This window comes from Galeopterus variegatus, unplaced genomic scaffold (assembly GCF_000696425.1).
Source record: "Galeopterus variegatus unplaced genomic scaffold, G_variegatus-3.0.2 Scaffold1511, whole genome shotgun sequence".
In the NCBI taxonomy this organism is placed as follows: Eukaryota; Metazoa; Chordata; class Mammalia; order Dermoptera; family Cynocephalidae; genus Galeopterus; species Galeopterus variegatus.
In genome coordinates this window covers 154,630-161,462 of record NW_007727622.1, presented here as the reverse complement: position 1 = coordinate 161,462, position 6,833 = coordinate 154,630, and positions in this window count along the sequence as shown.

The following is a 6,833-nucleotide window of genomic DNA, read 5'->3' as shown; positions in this document are numbered from 1 at the left end:
ACTCCCTTTTTTTTTTTTTTTTTTTTTTTTTTTTTTTTTTTTTGCTCTCTTTTCCTTTCTTTCCTTTTTAAAAAAAAAAAAAAACATTCTTCTGATGTTCTAGATAACTATATATTCTCAAATAAAATCAGTTTTGTTTCTTACTTCTTAATATTTTCCTTTTCCCCATTCATTAAATTCACTCAAGTACAACTGCTTAATAGTAGTAATGTTAGAAAATCTTTGTTTTTCTTCTGAATTAAATGGGAACACTTTTAATGGTTTACATTATACTTTCAACTTATTGAATGTTTCTGGTATCACCCTTTATAGGTTTATATCTAATCCTAGTTTACTAAGTTTACTAAGATGTGTTTAATGTAATGATTGTTGAATTTTATTAAGATGTTTTAGCATCTAATCAGATTATGAAGTTTTTCTTTATTACTATTCTAATGTAGTGAATTACAATGATAAATTTTTCTATTGATGAACCAACTCAACTGAACTCTATTTAAACATAATTATTTGTTATTTTAATACACTGCTGGATCAAATTTACAAATACTTTAGTTAGGATATCTGTATATATAGTTATAACTGAAACAGTCTAAATGTTGGATTGCTTGTCTCTCTGCCTTCTGCCTATTTTTCTATTTGGTTATTTGGGTACTATACTTTGTCTGGTTTTTATCAAGGTTGTATTCATTTCATAGAAAGCATTAGAAATATTTCTTTGTTATGATCTAGGATAGTTTAAATAACATTAAAGTTGTCAATTTCTTGAAGACCTAAAAAAGTTTTTTAAAGCTATACAGATTTGGTGCCTTTTTTAGAAATAGATCTCTGTATTGCTTATCTATTGCTATGTAAGAAATCATCCTGAAACTTCATGCCTTAAAATAACAATAATCATTGATCTCACTGATTCTGTGGATCAGGAATTTGGGAGCAGCTCAGCAGATGTTTCTGGCTTAAAGTTTCCCATGAGGTTACAGTCAGACATTGGCTGGGACTGCAGCCATCAGAGGGCTTTATTAGGGCTGGAGAATCAGAGTGTCTCACTAACATGACTGGCAAGTTGGTGCTGGCTGTTGGCCAAGAGCCTCTGTTCCTCTTCTCAGGCCTCTCCACAGGACTGTTTGAGTGTCCTCACAGCATGGGGGCCAGCTTCCCCCAGAGTAAGCATTTAAAAAGAGCAAGATGGAAGATGCAATGCCTTTTAATGACTTAATCTTGGAAGTCACACACTGTCACTTTTGTGGTTGCCCTGGGCCAACCCTCATTGAGCCCTGATTCAGGGAGAGGACTACACAAGCACATGATACTAGGAGGCAAGTATTATTTGAGACCATCTTGTAGGCTGGCCCCTATTAGCTCTCAGTACCTTTTCAATTATTTAATGATTGTTGCTCTAGTCAGGTTCTACCTCTTCTTGAATTAATTTGGTATTTTATAGTTTTCAGGAAATTCACCCTGTCATATTGTTTAATCTTCTACAGGTTTTTAGTTAAAAAGTACTTTCTTTCTCCAAGGTTCTAAAGAAACTGTCCCCTGTGGTCTTCTAGAATTTTCGTGGTTTTATTCTAATTAAATTTTTTTCTGTAAAAATTTAAATATTTGATCTAATTGGCATGTATCCTTTTGCCTAGTTTAGGTATGCATCCAACTTTATCTTTTGTGATGGCTACTCAGCCATTCTAATAACATTAAGTAAATAGTCTATCTTTCTACCACTGATTTGAGATGTCACCTTTATTACATAATAAATTTTCATTAATAGTTGGGACTACTTCTAGACTTCATATTCTATGTCTAGTACAATATTAAATAATAATAGTAAGCATGGGACTTTAGTCGTAATGCCTTCAGTTTTTCTCAGTAAAGGTTATGTTGGCATTTGATCTGAAATACAATAATTTTTATCTCTTCTTTTATCGAGAGTTTCTCTGTTTTATTATCTAGGATTGTTGAGTTTTGTCACACATCTTTTCAGCTTTCATGGAGATGATCATGTGATAAACAATAGATTTTATTAGATTTTCTAGAGTTGGACCATCCACAAATTCATGAGGGGGGGAAGGCTTTATGGTCATAAATTGCCATTGAATTCTGCTTGTTAAAAATTTAATCATTAGGGCCAGCCCGTGGCTCACTCGGTAGAGTGCGGTGCTCATAACACCAAGGCCACGGGTTCGGATCCTATATAGGGATGGCCGGTTTGCTCACTAGCTGAGCGTGGTGCTGACAACACCAAGCCAAGGGTTGAGATCCCCTTACCGGTCATCTTTTTAAAAAAAAAAAAAAAAAAAAATTTAATCATTATTGATATTAATTGAAAAATTGGTCTATGGCTTTCTTGTCTTTTGCAGTCTTTGTCAGGTATGTATTTTATATTTCCTTCATAAAAATAATTTGGAATCTTCTTTTTCTACACACCAGAGTAGTTTAAGTGACATTGTAATTATCTGCTTTTTAAAGATTTGGTAGCATTCCCTTGTGCAATAGTCTGGTTCTGATACTTTCTTTGGGAGGAAGAGAGAAGTAGCTGTTAACTTTTTCTATACTGGGCTTTTTCTCATGTAATCTAATGAGCCTGGGAAAGTGTGACATAATAAGAAATATATATTTGGCCTCTGTCCCCCTCCCCTTTCCTGGCCACAGCTCCGAAGAACCTTGGAATCACTTAAGTTACCAGTGTTTTATTGTATTCTAATTAGATGGCTGGTGGCTGGTGGCTCCTGGACAGTCTCAGGATATGAGCAGCCAGGGGAACAAGCAAGTGGTTAGAGGATTGGAACTTTCAGCCTCACACCCCACTCCCCCAACCTCTGAGAAGGGAGAGGAACTAGAAATTGAATTAATCACGAATGGCCAGTGATTTAATCAGTCATGTCTACATATTGAAGCCTCCATAAAAACCCAAAAGGATGGGGTTCAGAAAGCTTCCAGGTTGGCAAACACATAGAGGTGCTGGGAGGATGGCATCCTGGACAGGGAGTGGAAGCTCCACACTCTCCCCATCGTACCTTGCCCCGTGCATCTTTTATATCTGGCTGTTCTGAGTTATGTCTCTTTATATAATAAACTGGTAATCCAGTAGGTAAACAGTTTTCTCAAGTTCTTTGAGCTGTTGTAGCAAATTATTAAAACTGAAGAGGGGGTTGTAAGAATTTCCAGTTTACAGCTGGTGGGTCAGAAGCACAGGTGATAACCTGGACTTATGATTGGCCTCCGAAGGGGAAGCAGTCTCTTGAGACTGAGACCTTAATTTGTGGGGTCTGGGCTAACCTCAGATTGTCAGAATTGAAATGAATTGTACGACACCTAGTTGCTGTCCAGGGAGTTGGAGAATTGGTTAGTATGGGAAAACTCCCCACACATTTGATGTCAGAAAAAAGGTGGTGTGAGCCTTGGGAGTAAAGTACAGAGGAAACAGGAGTTTTCCTTTCAGATGGGAGGCAATGCAGCTAGGCACCAAAAACAGTTGATGGTTTCAGAGTGTGGGGACCGTGCATACTTTCATCAACATCTGCAAAGTCATCACAATGCTAATCTGGAAAGGCAGAATCAATCAGATGCAGCTAATGTGAATTTTTCAGCATGAGAAGAAAACAATAATATAAAAGATAGCTAATGGAAATTTCCTGTGTTTCCAAAGAAAACAATGAACACTGCTGCTTTATTTTAATTTAAAACTATTCTTGGAAACAGCTGTCAACTTGCCTTCATGGCCTAAATCTACTATATTATAAAAATTCAAACCAGACACAGAAATTAGCATGAATCATAGACAAAGCAAAGAAAGAATCAGGTTAGACTTGCTATAGGCAAGAATTTGACTAAAAGAGTAAATTATTGATTGTTGAATTATCTTTATTTTCAGTCTGTTACTGCTGTATAAGATATTCTTTCATTATTATCACTTGATGATGCATATTAAGTCATAAATATGGCAATGTTTTTTAAAAATCATCATTGAAAGTATACTTGCTGTAGAGATTAAAAAGTTAAGGAAGGCATTTGCTTTAGACAAAGTAAGAAATGCATATAAATCCTGGTAAATTAATTTAATATTACCTATTGTACAGATTTTATTTAATCTCTCCATTTTATTCTTAGCCTAGGTGACAGAATGTGTTAATAGAAACACATTTTAAAGTACTTAAATGGGGCTGGCTGGTTAGCTCAGTTGAGACACCAATGTCAAGGGTTCAGATCCCCGTACTTGTCAGCTGCCAAATAAATAAATAAATAAAATAAAATGAAATATTTAAATGATTAATTCCTTGCTAAAGGAAAATAATCTCATAATTAAGCATAATTTTATAATCATTTACTTTCAAAAAGGTGTAATTTTGGCAAAATTACATTATGAGTATATATTCAGCAGAAAATACTGTTTCAGGATCCAGTGGGTAGAATTTATGAGACAATTTATTGTTTTATGTTATATTTCAAATTAATGCTGCAAATGTGGAGACCTAAGGAATCTTTGTTTAGTAGAATAAGAGCTGTATGATACTAATTTTAAATACTTTTAAGAAACTAGGCAAATCTATTTGAGGTGGAGGAATTAGGTCAGTGGGCCACAAGTTCAAGGATACCAGTATTGAATAATACTGTTTTCTCAATACTGAAAATCTGAAATTACGGCCAAGATATTTGTTACTGACATGACTGCTTGCAGAAATTAGACTTTTATGTTTCAGCTCCTTCCTGATATGGCTTTGAATTCCACGTAAGAAATATATCTCAGTGACTCTAAGTCCAAGACATTGAGTCCAAGAATCCCAAGTTTTGTCATGGATCCACTAAACTAAAAGTATACATGAATATTAAGTTTCTCCATATTCAGGAACCAAATAAAATTGGTTCGCAACATAATTGTGTCACATTCTACTTAAAAACCTTCCAGAAAAGTCTTTTATGACATGGCCCAGCCCACAGTCCATTCTCACTCCTGATACTCTCCTTTGTACGTTTTATTCAACTTTTTTTATGCTAAAGTAAGATGTTCAATCATGACTGTTTGCCATGACTCTACTATTCTTTTTGCCCTCAATACTCTTCCCTTTTTCAGTGTAATAAGCTATTTCTCAGCCTTCAAGACCTAGCTCAAATTTGAATACTTATAGGGCCAGCCCGTGGCTCACTTGGGAGAGTGCGGTGCTGATAACACCAAGGCCACGGGTTCGGATCCCATATACAGACGGCTGGTTAGCTCACTTGAGCAAACGAGAGTGCGGTGCTGATAACACCAAGGCCACGGGTTCGGATCCCATATACAGACGGCTGGTTCGCTCACTTGAGCAAACGTGGTACTGACAACACCAAGTCAAGGGTTAAGATCCCCTTACTGGTCAGCTTTAAAAAAAAAAAAAAATTAATACTTATAAGATGTCTTCTTGACCCTCAGTTAATCAACTTCCTCCTTTTTCCCACAGTACAGCACTTAACTGTATATCTCTCCTACTAGACCAGGAGTCTTTCCCAGTAGACTGTGAGCTTCTTGAAAGCAATGACAATGTCGTATTCATCTTTATATTTCTGTCCATATTACTATGCCCTCATAGTACTACCTGGCACAATGTCTGGCATAATACATCTCTAATGGATGAGTGAATGCTAAATCAACATGATCCCTGGTTGCTCCAAAGTGCAGTCTAAGGATGATTACATCAGTCTGGTCAGGCAAGAAACAAACCTGTACAATTCAAGACTACACACAATTATAGGGCCGAGCCCGTGGCGCACTCGGGAGAGTGTGGCGCTGGGAGTGCAGCAGCCCTCCCGCCGCGGGTTCGGATCCTGTATAGGGATGGCCGGTGCGCTCACTGGCTGAGCGCGGTGCGGCCAGTCTCAAAAAGGACAAAAAAAAAAGGGGCCGGCCTGTGGCTCACTCGGGAGAGTGTGGTGCTGATAACACCATGGCCACGAGTTCGGATCCCATATGGGGATGGCTGGTTTGCTCACTGGGGTGAGCGTGGTGCTGACAACACCAAGTCAAGGGCTAAGATCCCCTTACCGGTCATAAAAAAAAAAAAAAAAAAAAAAAAAAAAAAAAAAAANAAAAAAAAAATTTTTTTTTAAAAAAAAAAAAAAAAAAAAAAAAAAAAAAAAAAAAATTAAAAAATTAAAAAAAAAATTTTTTTTTAAAAAAAAAAAAAAAAAAAAAAAAAAAAAAAAAAAAATTAAAAAATTAAAAAAAAAATTTTTTTTTAAAAAAAAAAAAAAAAGACACAATTATACAACTTAAATCAAAAATTTTATTTAGAGAATAAGAAAAAAGTAGAAAGAGAAAAAGTAGAAAGCTAAGTATCTACAGTAAGCTATAGACATTAAATGTAAATCATTGGAAGTTTGCACAGGAGACAGTGCTCAGGTGTGAATGGAGCATGCAAGTCCTGTTTCCATATATGCTGCAACTCAAGAGAGTGAACTATTCTGACCAAATAGCTGATTTAACTCCCATTATGCTGTGCTTCACCACTAATTTCCCTATGTGTTTGGGATGCTTCAATGGCCTTTTTTTTCCTTCAGTATATAATCACAATACTTTGTTTTAAAAAAAAGCAGTCTTCATCTCAATAGGGGTTGATCCAGATTTCATGGGGCCTGGAGCTGATACAATCTGGTAGGGAAATTCTGTTTGAGGAAGAGAATACAAAATTACAAAGATAAAATTATGGTTGAAAGCAAATATTTATTTACAATAAGAAAAGAAATTAAGGGCCGGCCCGGTGGCGCACTGGATAGTGCACCGCTTGGGAAGCGCGGCGGCGCTCCCGCCCGAGGGTTCGGATCCCACATACAGACCGGTTCCCGCTCACTGGCTGAGCGAGGCGCGGGAG